The following is a 19,996-nucleotide window of genomic DNA, read 5'->3' as shown; positions in this document are numbered from 1 at the left end:
TAGCAGCTTGGAAGCTTCTCTGGCTTGGAGTAATCTCCAAATGTGGCACTGTGCGTATAGGCTGATCTGCATCCTATTCATGCCTTCACTGTGCTGCTGACAGAATAAAAGACAGAGCTCTAAGCTGATGCAGCATTTTGATGCTGACTATAAGAACGCTTTATAAGGCAGAAAAGGTTTCAGCTCTTTGCTTTTCAGGGTCTGTTTCAGAGGCACTACAAACCATACTTAGAGCCTTACAGATGTCTTCCCTCTCTCCCATCCACTGAAGTTAAGAACAACCTGCTGTGACAGTTCCTACCTGTTTCCTTTTCCTTACATTGTCTTCTCATCACTTGTCTACTTCATTTTGTGTTCACCGGTTCTTCATATTTTTATACTAAATATTTGCTTGCAATATGAAGCTGTGAAGCGGTTCTTTCTTTCCACGTCAAAAACCTGCTGCTATATTTTCAGGGAAAAAAAATGGATTGTGCTTTTTTGTGACATCCAGACGTCGTAACTGGTGTTTTATTGAGCTTTTGTCTCAGCATGTAGATCAGCATGACAGGTAGTTGCCTCACACCCTCACCAGCTCCATCTAGGTCTAAGCATCTACAACATCAGGGGGTAAGTGGGGATATTTTGTTCCCTGCCTAATGCACTATTACTTATGTTTAGTTTGTGGTACTTCAAAGGTAAAATATATTTGAGCTTTTGGTGCAGATAAGAATGGTAATGCCTATCTAAGAATGGTGACTATAAACTAAATTGCAGGAGACTGAGTTTCACTTTATAATAATTAATATTAGCTGGTATAATAGCTAATACCGTTTTAGCTCAGTGGTAAAATAGACTGCAATACCTAGCGCTTAAACATAGCTCCTCTGTTTTCCTGTTTCTGACTAATATAACACACAGACTTAATAAATCCAAGGCTTTTAAAGGATTTTTCCATAAGATATTCTGTTAGCATGTGGGCTTTGGTCAAATTTGTCAAGCTGTATTTAAAAACAAATTGAAGAAGCAGTAAATCTTTTGTTGTTTGGCCAGAGCTTACCTGTACTTTGGTGCAGAAGGGTAATAACGTTCTAGTGTGAGTGCTAAGCTGCCAACAGGGAGAACCTGTATATCCTCCCAAGACCTCATTTATAAAGACAAGAAAACTCGGCATGGCTTGTCCTGCACTGACACTTCATCTTAAAGGAGATGTATTTCTTCCGCGTCCTCCTCCCCACAGGCTGTGGCAGGCTGAAGTCACAGCCCACAGAACTTGGTCAGCAGCATGTTCCCAGAGCGGAGGAGAAAACCTCGAGGGACGCAGAACTATAACTATCCCCATGCAACATAATGTGCTCAGAGTAATGATAGCAATATGCAAATTCTTGACTACTGTAATGACTTTTAAGGGTGTGGACATCTGGATGCCTTTTAATCTAACAGAACGCTCAATTCAATGGTATCATGCATCAAGGCACCAACGGTATAGTGCTATTTTTGTCTCTTTCCACCTGCTAACTGAGCTGAATTCCAGACCCCTGTAGTGAGGTCTATGGCCTTCACCTGCTGCCTAGTTAATAATTTGCTATATGAATTACAAACCATCTCCCAAATGCTCTGGGGATCTGAAAAAGTGAGAGGGACACTGACTCACCTTTTGAAAATGTGGTGCATTGAGCTATGAATGAAATCTGTTATCATGGCAATTGGCACGTTCTGGGGGCAGGGGAACTCACACCCGGCTGTTGCTACTACTCGGGGAATGGCCTTGTGGAATTTTATTTATTTCATATCCAATTAGTTCAGACGAATGGTGAACCTTCAATCTAGTCAATCCTCCTTCAGCTCAGATGTTTGGAGCATGTGAGCCACAGCTGATACTTCACCTGATGTAATTCTCCCAAGACAAGGGTTCAAAAAATTAGGATCAAAAATTAGGAATTAAAATTAAGGTTAGGCAAAGGAAAGCTCTCCATGGATCTTCCTGGGTTCACCTCTGCCACACGATGTCTTAGTGATGCCATGTATCTTGCATGTGGTCAATAACTTATATGCTGTGACTTTCAGCACTCAAGATTGCTCACAGCAAAAGTCGCTGGCAGCTGAATCTTGAACATATGAAGTCGTACACATTACTAATCGCTCCTCCTCTCGCCAAAATTAACCATCTAAAATGAGCAGCCAAATTTATTGGAAACTTCTAATTTTAATATCAATCTACTGTTAAGTCATCAGCTGTGAAATAGAGGTAGTAGTGCCTGTTTACCTACCAGTAGTAGGAGGATAGGGGCTTCTCAGAAAGTGCTGTAGTGATATGGACCACAGGCATTCACCTGAGGACTTCTGTCTTCAGAACATGCTCTGAATCATACATAGGAAATAATTCATGTGACCATATACTGGCAATAAGGGGAAAACTGATGATTCGAGAGCTTCTTATTTAGCGGTCACTGCTCATCCTGTGTATTAAGTATTACCACATCCTGGAACTTGAGAAAAATGTTGTGAAACTTGTGACAAAAATAGCATGCAGTCATGTAACTAAAGGTTTTGGTTAGGTGCATAGATGCAAGAGGTTTGAATTCATTTTGTAGAGACTTCCATTATTCTAGCATTTCTTAACTTCGGCACGTTTGGCTTTGTAACCTTGTTAATGTTCTTTCAGAATAGTTGTGGTGCAGAATTATAGGAATCATTAATCTGAGGGAAAAAGATGCTTTGAGATATATAATCTGTTGAATTTTTCAGACCAAATTTATATGTTGGTATTTGCCATCTGAGGCAATGAGTATAGGGTCAAATAAAAACAGTTGTGAAAGTAGATATCTAAATCAGTATGAAAAAAATCTTTGTACATTTTCTCAATAACAGAGAGTCTTGCACATGTGATTGGGAATTTTTTTATAGTTTTTGTTTGTTTATACTGACACACACAACTTCTAGTGGCCTTTCTTCTCTACTCTGACATGACAAAAATTTAGAAGTGAGATGAGGGTGTGAACAACCCAAAGGATATCTCGGGGTTACTAGCCTGCATCCTAAGGATCCAAACCCGGACATTTCTCTCTCTTCAGAACATCTGTCCTTTCCTTGTTTGAAGACTTACATTTTTAAGAAATGCTGTTTACCCATAAGCAGCCATCTTCCATAAAAAGCTGGATGTGTTTTTATAACACAATATAGATGCATTCTGAAACACCTGCCCTGTGAAAAAATTGTAATGAAGTGGCACTTCCTTTGAAAAGATGTAATGAAGTGCCGCTCAAATTACACCAGGAGAAGGTTAAGATCTTCTGTGTGTGCCATCAATGACATGCTGTTTACCTCCCCAGGAAAACATTCCATACAATTAAAATATGAAATATTAGAGATTTCCTTTCTTATCCCAGTTAATAGAAAGTATATATAATACAATGTGCACAGATACCACTGAATGTAGAGGCCTGTTACCTCTGCCTAGTGCCAGCAACACCCGCACAGTTCAATTGATATTGCAAGTGGTTTTCTCCGTAAAGCTGCAGACCATTATGAAATGTCAGGCTTCCTGCTGGTGCTCTGAGACGGGAACCAGTTGCAGGGATTGGAACAAGTAATATAGCCAGCCTAGCTTACAGCAGCACTACCAGAAGTGTTTGCTTTTATTTACTAAGCTTTAGTCACTAAGTTCACCTAAACCCAGTTTCAGTCATCAGTGAAATGCTGAATCAGAGATGAAGATCAAGTGAACAGAGACAGCTTCTCTAAGATTTCCAAGTTAATATGTTAGTTAAAGGGAATGTGTCCAGTGATATTCTAATTTAAAATAATCTAACCCAAAGTGACACAAGTTTTTAGTGTTGCATATTTTCATTCCACTGGTGCAGAGATGTCATTGTCACTGTGTGGCAAGTAGGTGCTCAGTAATAGTTTTGCTCTGTACTTCTCTTCATTGCTATCAAGCTTCTACGCATGAAGAACAGAACAGGATTTTAGTTTGCCTTTGTATCTAGAATTTACATATTGTTTTGAGCTGTGAATTATAGAAACATGCAAATTGTACACTATGAAACCATTAGAGACACTGAGTTCCACAGCTTCCGGTTATCTTAGTTCATATAAACAGAAAAACTACTTTTAAGTGTCAAAGAAAATTATATACTGTCTCAAAAACTGAGTATTATGTCTTCAAGGAGTAGTTAGCGAAACCGCTAAAGGACACAGGAAGCTCTGCTCTTTCACTACAGCTTTTGAAAATCACTTGCAGTACCTCCTGATGTCATGACAGAAGAAAGAAAAGCGTCTGTTTCTGACAGTTAGCGATGTCTCTTGGACCCTGAGTTAGTTCTGTACTCTGAGATCTTGAAGGTTCTTAAGGTCTTTTAACTTACTCAGATAGTTTGAAAACTGGAATAGAAAAGTTTGATAATATAATTTAAATTCACATAAACAAGGGCAGAGGAAGACACTGTTTTATGTCAGCATCTTTTTTCCAACGATATTGCAGGGCACTGAAGGTAGCCCTGTGATCTTGCATAAACGTGACTCTTTTAAAGCCAATGGGAGTCTTTGACATCAATAACCTGATGATGTTAATTGCTTTAGCAGAAATTAAGTGCTTTGTTAAGGACTTGTTTTAAAAAGATTAATCCTTACTTTTGGAACATTTTGTTGGTATTTCCAAAACTATCCATTTCCAAAACTATCTCACATTAACTGAGAAGGTATTCTAGCAACATAAAGTATTTGAGTCTTACAACAGGAGCTTCGTCTTAGAAACTGCAGGCCCAACTTAACAGCTTCTGAAACTAAGGAAAGTACGGTTCTAATAACCAGCCTGGTAGTTCCACAGTAAATATACCTGCCTGTTGGCTGAGGAACATGCCCTTAGGCTACTGAGGTTGAATGTACATTTTCTATTACTGCAGAAATAAAATTCCAGAATTAAAGTCTTGTATTCAGTAAGGTGGCTAGCAAAATTCCCATAAAGTTCAACAGAGTCAAGGATTTATCCAAATACTTATCTCCAAATGGGAGTTTAACTGTAGTCTCTGACACCATCTAAAGAGAAGAAAGGTACCTCAGAGTGCGATCCATACTTTTTTGCCATATACTTAAAACTTGTATGCAAAACATACTGATCATAATTTAAATATGTTCTTTCATAAATTGATTTTACCCCACTACCATTTATGCATCTGTTTCAGCAGCAATGTACAGACCCATTACTAAATGAACAATCTCTAGGCACGCTGTAATAAATTTTACACATTTCTAATCTTTTAACATTTATGGCACTGCTATCTTTAATTTTGAGAAAAACAAGGTTTGCCCATATTTTAAAATAACATGGCTAATTTACTAAATGTGTAGAATGAACAATGCTTATTGTTAAGATTTAAATTTACTTAAAGAAGGGCAGAGAAAGACTCTATTTTATGTTAGCATCTTTATTTCCAATGATATTACAGGATACTGAACGTAACTATGTGATCATGCATAAACATGACCCTTCCAAAAGAGGCTGCTGGGCTTAGAAGCAGTTCTTACTAGTGAAATTATAAGAGCTTGGATGGCCAACAGTATCAAGAAATAATTGCAACTTTATCAGGCTGTTCTCAAGTAAGTGCTGTCACTGCCCGAATCTAGTGATAAATTGCATTGATCACGTAGGTTACAGAACCCCTATCAGTATCAAATGAAAGACATTATAGTTTGACAGTGGTGTCTCCACTGTCAACTTCTGGAAGTATTGTACTGCACTACATTGAATGGCTCATTTAATAACTGTTTATAAATTAAACAACCAGAAAAATTATTCCTAGCAACTTAAAATGCTCGGGAGAATTTTTAGAGCACTTGGTTTTAAGAGACACTTCAAACTAGGTAAAAGTTTGAACTCTGGATATTGCAATAACGTTGGCCAGCGTTATTGCAAATAACACATTGGTGAACGTGCACTCTGGAAGGCAACATCAGGCTCATTTTTTTGGGAACACCCATTTGTATGGGAGGGTAGCATGCTGTATATGTCATGGTCAGTTCATAGGAGTTACAGCGGAGTTTCCACAAGCTGTGTGGAAACCCTGGCTTCAAAACTGACAGGAGTTTTTCATATTATAACAAGATCCTGATTGTGTATTCACTTCTTAGCTGTGAGTATTTTAGGATTGCTGTAAAGCTTTGAGATTGAACCCGCAGTTCTAATAGTTAATTTGAAGGTATAGCAGCAGGCTGTCACACTGGATGATGCTATGTACAGGTAAAATGTTATGTGAGGGTACTTTATTAATTTTAAACAGAAGGTGGAATTCACAGAAAAGTCAAATCCGCCCCGTGGGCCAGACAGGTAATGTTCTTAAGCCTTAAGGAAATCTTTTGTCCCACTTTCTGGCTTGAACGGCTAGCCAAAATTTTGATTTTTAAAAGTTATTCTTAGGAGGAAAATTAATGATCAAGTCAGAAATTTTAATTTAGAAACTTCTCCTTTCTTAATATGAGAATATAATTTATAAGAACATGATGGAAAAAGAGTTTTAGTTTAAACGCAGCGTGAGGCGAGGGTCGGTATTGCCATTAGTCTAGCAACAGTTTTTTCTTCTGTACTCAGTATTGACACATACAGAATAGACTGTTCTGCACCCAAACCCGTGACTAGAAATTGACTCTTCATAGGGGAAAATCCGTTATCCATTTCCATATGCTTCTTGTGTCTAATGAACAGGAAAAGTTTTGCGTATTTTGATATAGCTTCCCTCCACCCCTTTTTTTTTTAATCGATTCTGCTCCAGGAATTAAGAAATGTGTGGCTTGGTCCTCGACCCCATCTCAGCTAGCTTCAACAAGAAGAGCTAGGAATTCATAATAAAGTGTCTCATAGGTTATGTCTGCTAACAAATTCCCACTAATTGACATCAAACTGGTTAATTTCCATATAATAAGTGTTGATTGATTCAAGGGCTTGACTCAAGTGGCCAAGACTGTCCTTACAATGATCACTTATGGGCTACCTTTTTGGAACACAGTGGAATATTTAAGGTCTTGCCAGATTTCAAGGATGCTGGGAGTTGGAACAATGTTTTTAATCTTGGCTACTAATTACGTGGCAAAGGTATAAACTGGGCTTTGCAAATCATTATTTCCATTAGAAAGGTGTTGGAAGCAATTCCACTGAGGGCTTCCCTCCTATTTATGCAGCTGTTATTCCCATGGGAGGAGGCCATTGCAGTCCTGGCTGAAACATGGGCTTCTGTTCTGTTTCCACAGCACTTGGAAGAAAAACAAAACAGGACTAATGAAAAACACACACGGGAAATGCTTTATTATTTCATCATCCTCACCTACTGAGATCTGGCACCACTCTGTGTTTAGGAAGAACTTCTCCCGCCCTCTCTCTCTCGCGCGCAGTGTGGTTGTATAAGGCTGACACTCTGTCATTTCCTGTCAGATCATTTCAGAGGAATTTGCTCTTATTTCCTCCCAGCCTCATCCCCTCCTCCCGGCCTCAGCCTTGGCTGCATGCCCCAGCAGCCATGCTGTGTTTACTTAACCGCATGGAGCGCGGGGCTGCCTGGGCTGGAAATGCTGGGGCAACGCGCACACACGCACATCGTGAGCTCGCTCACAGGAGTTCACGTTCACACTTGGGAAACAGACAGCAGTTCTTTTGTAAAGAAAGCATGCAAGGTCCGAAGGCAAACCTTGTGCAGGGTCTTTGTAGACTGTAGGTAGGTGAGTCCTAAACTTTTTCACTGGATGCAGACAAAATCAGAGATTTGTTTTGGCCCACAAGTGCAAGTAAATTTCTCTCGGAAGTTTCATTTTTGATCATTTCACATATTCAAATTAAGGTATATTCTGAACTTGTCTGTGTATCACAGAATTCATAGTACGTGACTACCGGTTAATTTAACATTCAAATAACGTGCTAGGATTAGCCAAACATGTCTGGCTCCAATATATGTGCCTACAGCACTGGATATATGCGTGGTTACTGCTACTATTTTTCTACTTTGTCGTACCTGTAACAGACTGGATAGATTAGCTGAAATGTCCATGCCTTATAAATGGCGTAAAACTATTTTAGCACCCAACAATGGTGTGAAAACAAACCATGCAGAAACAGGACATTTATATTTGAATGATGTGTGAGCTTTTCAGTGGGTAAAGTGGTCACAGTTCATTGTTTAAAAAAAAGGAGTCTTAAGTCACTAATAATCTCCACACCAAGATTTATGGCAATGGAGAAAAAGAACTAAGTAAACTATCTGACTGAGAAGTCATTTCTTCCTTCCCTGGCAGCACAGGATTTGTTTAAACGCTGTTAGGAGAAGGCTAATTAAAATAATTTTGCCAGAAGTCTGGGAGATTGCTAAATCCAACACCAGCTCAGTGCTCTTGATCTGGAATGACAGCTCGTTCTTAATATAAACTAGAAGTTTCTTACTGATACAGAAAATTAGAAGTCAGAGAGAGAAATACCTCCCTCTGACATAGCTATAACAATAACCATTATTTTGAGTAGCAGTCATAAAATAAATGATAGTTGACATTTTATGACAACATTTAAGTTTTATTTAATATTATTGCTGATATTTATTTAATTTAAAGCTAATGGGCTATCTGCCAGGCCAGAACAAGAATGAATATTTTCCATTCCACTTACGATAGACTTTTCTTGTCCAGAATACTGCCAGAGTTTAGAGAAAAATCATGCAATCACAATCTGTATAAGACATTCTTTTGTCTCATTTGCTGGAATTAGCCTTTAATCCATGTCCTCTCGTAATCCGATACAGTATCAGGCAAACAATTGCAGTTTTTCCTTTATGATTCATATCCTTTTTGCTTTCTCAGTTCCATTGTACATTTAATGGGGAGAAATAATTGATACAAAGAAGAAAATAGCAGCATTTATTTCCATTTGCCGAAATAACCACAGTATCGAGCCTTAAAATCTAATATTAACACAACTTTTAGAATTTTCCAGTTTCTAAATTTATGAAATGAGAGTTAGAGAAATCCTCAGTTCCCAAGCTAAAATTAACTAACAGCATTAGAAAGTTTTCCCATATGTCTAGAAGTGTGCTATTAATTTTGCAAAGCAGATATGTCAGGTAGGCACAGGTTTTTCTTTGGTAAACCAATATACCAAATAAAATACTTTAATTTTCCCAAGTAATAGTGGCAAAATTATAAGCACATTTTCTGTATTTTTTCCAATTTGAATCGTGGTTTTGTTAAGTCAGAGGTACTCTCATATACAGTTGCTAGTTTGTTTTCAGGATTACCACTATATACTTTTAGCTTTCTTGAGTTTCTTTATATTCCTGTATTTCTAGGTCCTTTGTAGCAATGACTGACCAAAACAATAAGTAATCTCAGTGGAGATATTTCAAACCAAAAGAACATTTAGTGTTGTTTAGTTCTGATTTTATTAAAAAAAAAAAAAGAAGACAAAAAAAAATCAAAAAAACCCTAAGGGACGCGAAAGTGGTCGCTATTCATAGTAAAATAGTATGGAAAATTTATCACAGATGCTAACATCTCATCTGAACACGACCTGCTCACAACCACCAACAATGAAGATTTACTTAAATTTTAGTCATTACTTAAATGTATTCAGGAATTCTTTTTAACTCTGGTGAGTTTACTATGACCAATTTTCTGCAAGTATTCATTACATGGTACTCAAAGTCTGAGCTATGCTTCTCAGAGATGACTGGGCAGGGCGTAATGCTGGCCTTGAGACTTTATGAATTCTGTCATGGACTGCATGGTCTCGCTGTCTGCTCTTGAACTTCTGTGTGTGTTTCTTGCTGGAGCAATCTGTGAGAAGGAAGAAAACTGGTTATTGGTGTTGGGAGCTGGTCAAAGTGATCACAACACAGAAAATTGGAGTGTTTGAATCCACTGACCCCTAGCAAAACAGGGGTACCCATGTCATTTTTAACAGATGCTTGTCTAATTTGTTCTTAAAGGCTTGCAGGGATGGAAACTCTTAATCTGCAGATTATATAAAAGCCTAAAGGATACAGTAGTCTTTTAAATATCAGCTTTTGGAAGAAGAGAAGAATTCAGGTTTTCCAGGTAGAGATGGATCACCTGAGAATTTGCTGAAGTTGCCAGGACAGGATTCTCACTAGCCACCAGTGACTAGGGGCCCAGAAACTTTAGGAAAGTGGACCAGAAGGAAGGTGGGATGGAAACCTAGTACTGAAGATCAATAACAAAATAGCTTCTAGCAAGTGTACTCAGAAAGGAAAAAACAATAATTCCAAGGCAGTAAGCCTAGAAAAAGAGATCTAGCCTAGGACTGTGATGACTCTTATTCCTCTGAAGCCTCTGAAGAGCACAGTTATGATGAAAGAGGATCTACTGCAACTTTCTATAGTAACTTCTCACATGGTAGTTTTTTTCTATTCTGGGAACTATAACTAAAACTATTTTGGCAGAAGAGATATATCCACTTATCATGACAGGCTTTATGACAGGCTTTATGACTTATTAACCAGAAGCAACAGAATGACTGAGACAGCATCGACAGCAGCAGAAAAATTGGCCGATTGCTCTACTGGGAGTACTGTTTGTGATCTAGTATTTTCCAAGGGAATGTTATGAGACGGAGGGATGAATTTCATATCTATTTTGATGCCCAGTCTGTAGATGAAATCTGGGATTGTACTGCTCTATTACAAGTACTTTATTATGATTCTAAAAACATCAGTCAGTATATATCTGCCTGTATAGGGCACAAAGTAACTCCACCAGCAATTGTTCACCTAAGGGTGACCCAACAGTTAAAAAATGTCTCTTTTGAACTCATGTACAGAAATAAGAGGGGCTGTTAGACCTGACAGTAAATGGTCAGAACATAGAATTAGAAAAAAATTTAAAATGCATGCTTTGACAAAGATTTAAAGGAAGTGAAAATGCATATTCGGGCAGTAATGTTGAAGTTATATCATATGCATCTGGGAAAAAAATACGAAAACTCTTCACTCCTGTATAGGTAACCCCAAACCTATTAAGATCCCTGGGCAACAAAGCAATATCATGACTTTAATAGTGCACTCCAAGTCAAATCATCAAGCTGAGCTCTGCTCCATAGATGTGCTGAGATCCTCCTATAAGCGTAATAGTGGCCAGCTGGAGGAGGAATAGAGTGTTTCCTTTATGAATAGTGCCAGTGGGAACAAGGTATGGCTGGAGATGGAGATAACTGTCAGGATGGTCAGGAGCAACATATCGATGTGGATGAGGTCCCACATACACTGAGAATAATTTTGTCTGAATAAACTGGGCTTATACGCTTCAGCGCTCCTAAGGAAGGTACTTAAAAACACATTTCTATAAGCGTCAAGGAGATACAGGTAAAGTAGTACAGAATATATAGTAGTATAAAAATAAAGTAGTACAGAATATGGAGGACAAAGCCCAGGATTATGAGATCAATCAGCCCACAGAAAGAAATGCCACCTATACCGCTACCAAAGCACCTACAGAGACAGTGCTCTGTCTTAGAGAACCCAAATGCAATTAAAACTTTCTCTGACCCTCATAGAGAATTATAGGACATATGATAACTTAATGGTGAGTTTAATCAAGGTATGGCATTTTTGCAAGTAAAAGTTCTGGATGGGCACATGGCAGCATTGATATTTGAGGATTCTACAAATGCCACCTCACACTTTGGAGAGAGGGTCTCTGGGGCAAGGAGGCCCAGTGAAGATGGTGTGCTATCAAAAGCCGGGGGGAGGAGTGACCCAGGCTCTAACTTGGGAGAGATGCAGCTGTAATTAATTCTTTTCAGATAAGTATTCAGAACAATTTGCCAAAACTGAATATCAGAATTCGAATTATTTATTTTTAAGTGCTGACAGTGTGCTAAGTACCACAAAAGAGAGAACCCCTGTTTTGAGAGGCTTCCAAAATAAATATAATCAATTTTTTTTTTTTTTCTGGAATTTGGCCCGATGCCTATTAGTAGCCAAACTGTGATACGATCCTAGACTTAACGACATACTGTGCTCATTTTCCTCTGAGAAAGATGACTGATGATAATGCTTATGAAGAATTTCAGCTCTATTACATGGGGACACATATATGCCCAGACTGCAGGGCCACGTGTCATTTGGGAAACAAGCATGTATTCAGTATTTTTCAACGTTGAGGTACTTGTGCTAATGACCTGACTTTTGCTGGTAATATTCGCATGTGTAAAACTCACCAGGAAATAATTAGGAACGCAAGATGAAATCTTGACCCTGTGTGAGTTAAGAGGAATTTTCCTTTCGAATTAGAAGTCGACAATACCTCCATTTTGCTAGGTAAAGAGCGGTCAGCTTCTTGTTCTGCTTTTGTGCTGCCTATGTCCAAAGCCTACAGCTGTAGTATGGAATTCTCTTCTGCCAACTCATTAAAAATAAGCTCCAAAAAGAAATCTTACCGTAACTGTTATATAACCTAAAACTGCACATTATTTCTTGGTCTCATTTTTTGAGTTTGGACTGATCTTTTTAATTAAAAAATTAAATCAGAATTTTACTGAGCAAAAAATATGAAAAGGTCCTCCTTGTTCGGTCTCATAAATTGGTGGTTTAAATTTAATTCCACAGAAATCAACGGAATTATATCAATGTATGTAATAGAGAATGAGAATCCAGATTTGAGTATTTATAGGAAATTCAGTCACATGCTTATCTTTGTGCGATATAGTAAACTGCTGTTACCTTACCTAGTAAAATCGTTAGCACGCACATAAGCAGGTATGTTTCATCCGTGCTTTTAACAGGGAAAAGTGGCGGATACTTTTAACGTGTTTTACTTCATCGGATTTGAATAGGGTCTTGTTTTTGTGAAATCTGGCTTGAATTCAAGTTAAAACATTGTTTGCTTTATTTTTTTGTCTTCCTGTCCTTAACTATTCCTTTGCAGTGTGAAAATACCACAGCCTATGGTTGATGTCTTCATCACAGTGGAATGCTTTTAAACTTAATGAAGAGTTGCAATAAATCAGTACACTTCATTCTGCTTTCTATCATCAACACATACATACTTTCTTAGGTATTAATCCCCTCAGAGATTATTAGAAGTCCATAAAATGTGTTAAAAATAATTATTATTAAGTTTGAAAATGATTGTACCTGCTATCATAACTAGTAGCTATCTTGTCTCCGATGAAATCACATTTATACATTATCCATTTATGAATTCCTCAGAAGAAAAAAATAATAATAATTCCATAGTTTATGGCATTTAGCCACAGCTGTGCTTTAGGATGCTGAAGTTAAGCATGTGCATTTTGTGCAGAACTGGGGCCTGAACTGGATGACCTGTCCAAGTAAGGACTTTATGTCATCCTGTGTTTGCTGGGCACTTCCTACAAAGCACTCAGGTGCTGCAGGACTCTATAATGATCATAAAAATATGCTAATTTTGATTTTTCTGATGCTTCGTAGTTCTAGAAGTGGTAAAATATGCCAAGGGTAGGGCTTTTCCCCGCTTTGTTTAATGGTTTGAAACTTTTTTTGCTCAAAACCCACAGTCTGTCATGGCCATGAGGGCACTGATGGTCCTGTCTGTCCCTGCCTGGTCCCACCCCAGGACACCATGTCTGCCCCGCAAGGGCTGGCGGCCTCAGCAATGTCACAGCAGGGACGGTCTCCAGCTCCCCACGTCCCACCCTGCCAAGCTCACATCCCAGCACAGCCTCCCCCCGTCCCTGACCCGGGGGGTGCCCGGTGCCCATGGCTGGGGCTGCCCCGCGGCCCCCCAGCTGCCCTGCGCCTGGCTGGAGTGGGACAGGAGCCCCTGGACACAGCCAGCCCCACTCATTTGGTGTCCCACCACCACGCAACTGTTCTGTCCATAAGTAATTATGTCTCATCGTGGCTGCAGACCACTGCTTGGGGCTCTGGAGCTCAGCCTGAGAAGACTGCTTTAGAGAAGGAGGCTCCACACCTCATCTCATCTCATCAGGTACAACAAATAGGCGCAAATAGTTTAAACCCAAACGCTGCTGTTTACTTCCCTGAACTTGGAGAACTTTTTATTCAAATCATTATTTTTCAGTCCTGTCTGTATGGTTGTGCAAAACCCAGTCAAGTGGCCCCATCTCTTCTGAGCCGCAGCGTTTGCAAAACCTGAAAGCTGGACGTGCTGGGAGCAGGGAGCTGGGCAAGTGCTTCTGCAGCCACTGTTAACTCCCAAATTTGCAGTTTTACTATCGGCTTTGAGCGTTTTCTGGGCAAACATGCAAGTCAGTTCCTTTTCCTCAATTCCTATTTGAGTTTGGTCATCCCCTTTTTTTTTTTCCTACCAACATAGTTAAATACAAATTAAATGTACTGTACTTGAAACATGCCTTTTTAAATACTGAGAGCGATGGGTAGGGCAGGTTGTTGTATTTAGTTTCAGGTTTTGCTTCTTAAAGATAACAAGAAAACTAATAAAGGGGCAAGACATTTGTGAAAGTAATACAAAAAGCCAAACAATGAGAGTGTGTTCATTATGGCTGAGAAATTTTTACAATATATTTGCTTACAGGGCTGTCCCTAACCAAGGTTACTAGCTTCTTAAAGAGGTTACTATGGAAACAGTGAAACAGGGTTTCACAGATTTCTTGATCGCCCTTCTCAGTTTGGCTTCATTATATTCCTTGTTGAAAAATAAACTATGCAATCTCTACAAATAAACAAGTCTCTCTTTGTGTGCAATAGGTATTTGAGATCGTAAATAACTTCTTGACATCTTACGTGTTAGAAGTCCATTCAATGGTTTATGTTCCATGTGGATACAACATATTTTATGGGATTTTTTGGTCTAGAAACAAGTTTAATGCCACCTTTATTTGTGGCATTATTACATTATAAAGATACATAATATATAATAAATAGTATTTATGTTATGTTACGTTACATTATATTTATTATATCATATACATCTCCCTGAGGGTGACACTGGAGCGATGTCCACAGGACATGTTCCACCCATGAAAAGGGGTGACCCTCAGGAGATTCTGCAGGAGTTCAGTTAATGTCCAGATGCTGCTATGCTTTCTTCACTGGAGGCAGATACTTTGGAGATCAAATCAGATTAAGGCCTAAATCTGTAACTTTGTGCTTCGTCTTTCAAGTGGTGAATTTAGAAATTAAGTTAATTGGAAACAACTCTTTCTAGCTCTCCTGGTTAAGAAGAAATGCTCAAAATATGAATTTGCAGTAGCAAATATAGTTTGCAAAAGTCTTGAGACACCCTCTACTGAGAACCATAGTTTATCGCTGTATTCTCAATCTATCTGAGTAGATTTTGCCCATTCTTTCATGGAAAGAAAATGCAGGCCGTGCAGCATGCAGGGCTGGCCTTTCCTCAGCGTGGTTTGGAGGCAGTTTGTGAAATCAGATTTTTTTGTGTAGCACTATTCCCTGCAGTGGCTCTGGATCAGGACAGTCAAGCGGTGGAGTAGATGGGACAGACAGTGTGTAGGCTCCATCCATGGAGGTTTCAAAACCAAACCAGATATAGCCCTGTGTAACTTGGTCTGACCTCAGAACTGATCCTGCTTTGAGCAGAAGTTGGCACTAGAGACCTCCTGAGGTCCCTTTCAACCCTTCATTATCTTATGATCCTATGTTTCTGTGGGAAGTCCTCCTAATCTGGACATAAGGAGGATACCAAGCTACAGCTTCACCAAGGAGACTATTGAGATGTCTGGTCCACTCACTTTTTCCCTACTTTAATATCAAACATGTTCTAAAAGATGGTTAGACCTTTGAGTATAACAGGAGCAGGTCACTCCTGTCAGTACTTTTGAGTACTGCTCCAGGAAAGAAGCACTCCTTGAAGTCCTTTGAGATGTGAAAAACAGCAGTATGTTGAATTAGACACACAATGTTTCCGTTTTTTTGTTCAGCCATGGGTGCTACTTGTAACTGTAAATGGAAGTTGAGAAAGGTTGTTGAATTTCAAACAGGTTGATTCTGCAGTACAGCAGTTTTGGAACTTTTCGGTGGGTTAATGTTACTTTAATGATGATTGTGAGGCAAGTCATCTGCCCTGTACAGCAGACTGGAATTGAGAGTACTTTTGCATATAAGGAAATACTCAGCAAAAACTTTCCCCTAATAGTCTTAGCTTTGAAATGCCTACCTACTAATCTTTCTTTTGCAGATGTACAATCTAATACATAGGCTAAAAGATTTCCAATTGTCTCTGCTATCAATATATGACATCTCTTTGTAACGGTTAAACCTTAGGCTTAACCAGTTTTCTCTAAAATAAGGCTGATAGTCAACATCTGAGCTCATTTGGTCGTTTGCAGGTTTATACTTTATATACGCTAATTTAGAGATATGCTGGTTACCTATAAGTTTACAATTAGAGCTTTACTGTCTTTCTGTGGGCACTGAACCAGATCAGCTGCATTGGTTCACTGCCCAGTAGTTCTCACACTGAAATACATAAAAGAGACGAGAGAACAATCTGCTGGCTTTGTGTGAATTCACCATCAATTTACATTGAAACATGGGACTTTGCCACTAGCTTGCTATTTGTTTCTCTACAGAGATAGCTGTGTATCTAACTGCTGACTGTATTGAACAATTGCATTATTGTAATACTCAAATTGCTCCTAGAGGCCTATTTTAGCCTGATAAAAATTATAAATGAATAAATTAAACTGTGTTTCAATATTCAGCATTTTACTACTGCTAATAATTTAGGAGTTGATTTCCTTTGCCTATTTTATTAATGTATTTATAGTACACAAGGAATATGCAGAGGTTTAATTACTTTTTATTTCCAGTGCTTACAGAAATTAAAATTCTGCACTGGACCAAATGCAGTGCTCAGAACAGGACATAACTTAAGACTTACTCTTAGTGGTGTCTGCAGGGAAAGGGTTTGAACCTCCTGTGACGGTCCTGTTTTCTTATTTAGTCTTTAAGTCTTTTAAGAAGCTGAACTGAAAAATTTTAAGTATTAAGTAATCCTTCAGGGTTTCTAGCAGAATCTAAACAGTTTTTTAGGAATACATAATAGCAAAAATATCTCGACAATTTATTAGGTGTAGACGCTCTTTTAGACAGGCGCAAAAAAGACAGAACTAAAAAAGAAACAGTCAATTTGTCAAAACCAGCCTGGTTTGAAATATATGCAACACAAACTGCAGAAACTTCTTGTGCTACAGAGGAGAATAAGTGCTGAACAGAAAAGGTTAGCTCTTATCACAGACATCATTTAAACCCATCTTTTATAGTGCCATAGGTACACACTTTACACGCTTTACAGGGTTATAAAAAGTCAAGGTGCTTACCCTGGTGGGTTTACAACCCACCACCATGTGCTTAAGCGCTTTGATGGATCAGGCCCTTAACAAGAACAAGCTCACAGTGAGATGAAGTAAGAACGGTACTGAGGGAGGACCGAAGTGAGGTCGTTAAATAGGAAGCAATGACATTGTATATATACCCTGAGTGAGAGAAGGTCTCTGCCCCAGAGGCTCACACCTGGGGGACGGTCCTGCAAGAGGCATGGTGTACTCCGGGCGCCCCAGACACGCCTCGTTCCTCCAAGTATCTTATTGCTATTGAACAGTGCGAGGCTTTTTGGAAGAAGCACACACCAAAATGTAAAGGAAAAAGAAGGTTTTTCAGTGAATGGGGAAATCCTTGGCTCAAGCAGAAGGTAAAGCACTGCAGAAATAGGAAAACTAGACTTAGCTGAAAGGGAAAAAGCCACTCAAATGACCTATTTAATATTTTTTCAGATATTAGTGGACAGAACTAACGCAGACCCAGTATAGTTTTTCATGGAGCAGACTGCAAAATTGAAAATAGTGGTTTTGCACAGTTTGCAAAAGGAAAAAACCAGGGTATTTTTTACCTGTGCTTCCACACCCAATAGCACACTTTTCAGCCATGGTCTCTTTCCTCCAATCTGTTTCTCAGCCAAGTAAAATAAAAGACCAAATTCAAGAGTGAAGGAGAAAGTTAGTAATCACCAAGAAAGACATGTTCCCTTCATGCTATGACAGCCACGGCATGAATCGTGTGCTGCTCAGCACTTCTCCACGCTGGGGGGAAATAACCTTCCAAACAGCAAATGGGCTTTTCAAGGATGTGCTCTCAAACCAGACCTGCATCTGTCCAACTTCATCCTTCTGAAACAGAACTACCAATATCAGATATATCTGTTTCCTCGTAAAATCATGCCTTAGCAATGAATGGTAAAGACACTAACATTTGGATGAAATTATTTTGCAACTGTTTTCTCCAGCTGACAATTAATCTCCTCAGATTTCTTAGGTAACACTTTGAGAACAATAGGAATGTCATTTTTTTATGATAAAGGTATATAATACAATGGGGCTGATCTGTGATGGAGATTGCCACATGTACCTAAATAAATCAAAGTGAAGAATAAAAATTACTATGAGCTTCACTATACAGTGCTTCAGGCATCCAAAACCTACATATGCCCAGTTCCTTATGCTGTCACCCACACGAGAGCTGAGGATCCAGGACTGTTGGAACAACCTCCACAAGTAAATTATAAAAAAAAAAAAAAAAGAAAGTAGGAAAACTAGCATAATCAACTCATGTGCACTGCATGTCATACCACCAGAACAAAAAGTGCTTTCAGTCACACAGCTAGTCAATGATGGATATGTGTATTGGACCTTGTCAGAGTCCTGTGTCTGCCTACAGAGCCATTAACCAATTTTCTAGTGTTGAAACCATAGCTGCTGAAGTAAAGCCTTAACTCAAAGAAAATTAATTCCCAAATCCTCTGGCTGCAAGTCCCAGAAGGGTAAATATCTCATAATAACGGAAGAGATCTGGTATCTAGATATTTTAAGTTAATACACTGAGGAAACAAGCGAGAGAGAAATGGCTAGCTGTCCAACGTAACTCTTCCTCCCGAACACTCATGCTTTGCAGGTACCTGATCTTCTCTAAAATAGGGAACTTCTATGCATCTCAGCTATTCATTGTTTTGAAAGTGTATTACTTAACACAAATGCAATTCAGAGATTGTAATGGCCCTAGCACAAGTAATAAAGATCATTCACTCATGTCTGGAGCATTTTTGGATCTCCAAGCCTGGCAGTTTACCAAGAGAAGAGGCTGGCCAGTTACATGGAAACCAAGAGCAGAGGAAAATCTTAATGTGCTATCTGATTGGCAGCCCAGTGTATGACTGAACCTCCTGGAGCACGTCAAATTGTCCTAGGAGATCAGGGGACAGGAAAAATATCCTATTCCTAACCACGGTCTTTCAACTTGCATGGACTGTTTAGACCTCAAGGCAGGCCTAAAAGGTATGTCTGCAAAGCTCAAACCATTGCCCTTCAGAATTTAAGATATGTTGGCAATATCAACCAGTGTTTCAGTAAGATTATTCCCATTAAGTTACGGTATATCTCATAAAGGTGATGATGAACTATCCTTTGATAGCCACAGTCAGAGAGAAATGGTGTAAATCCAGCTTTTCTGCATTGTTTTGAAGGTTTTCATGGACACACACCACAGAAGTTAGGTGACATTGTTGATGCTCAACACTGCAGTGCACAAGATGAACACAGCTTTCAACCTGTGGCAAACTTGCAGGGGTTTGAAACATGAGAGTGAGTTACACAAGGGAAAAAAGAGGGAGTAGCTGCCAGGAAAACAGCACTATCAGAAGAGCACACAATAAAGCAAAGTATCCCCAAATCTTCTAGTATCATCTGTGGGACCAAATTTGGCACTGACAGTTCGTGGAGCTCTGTCCGTACTCATTGTACGGGTTGATTATCACAGGCCCATAACTCGCAGTTTCCAGATCAGCTGAATGACAGATTGATGTTAATTGTTGGTTATTTTATTTACTGTAATCTCAGTACACATTCAATATTTTTTCCTGAAGCTAAATTTAACCCCCCTATATTATCTAGGGAAAATAGACACAAAGCTGCCTGCTAGTGAGGGTTATTCCTTGCCATGCCATTCCAAGAGACATCCATGAAAAGCCCTTGGCTCTGTAGTTCCTGCTCTCTGAC

This window comes from Rissa tridactyla, chromosome 7 (genome assembly GCF_028500815.1).
Source record: "Rissa tridactyla isolate bRisTri1 chromosome 7, bRisTri1.patW.cur.20221130, whole genome shotgun sequence".
Classification (NCBI taxonomy): domain Eukaryota; kingdom Metazoa; phylum Chordata; class Aves; order Charadriiformes; family Laridae; genus Rissa; species Rissa tridactyla.
This window is presented reverse-complemented; position numbering follows the sequence as displayed.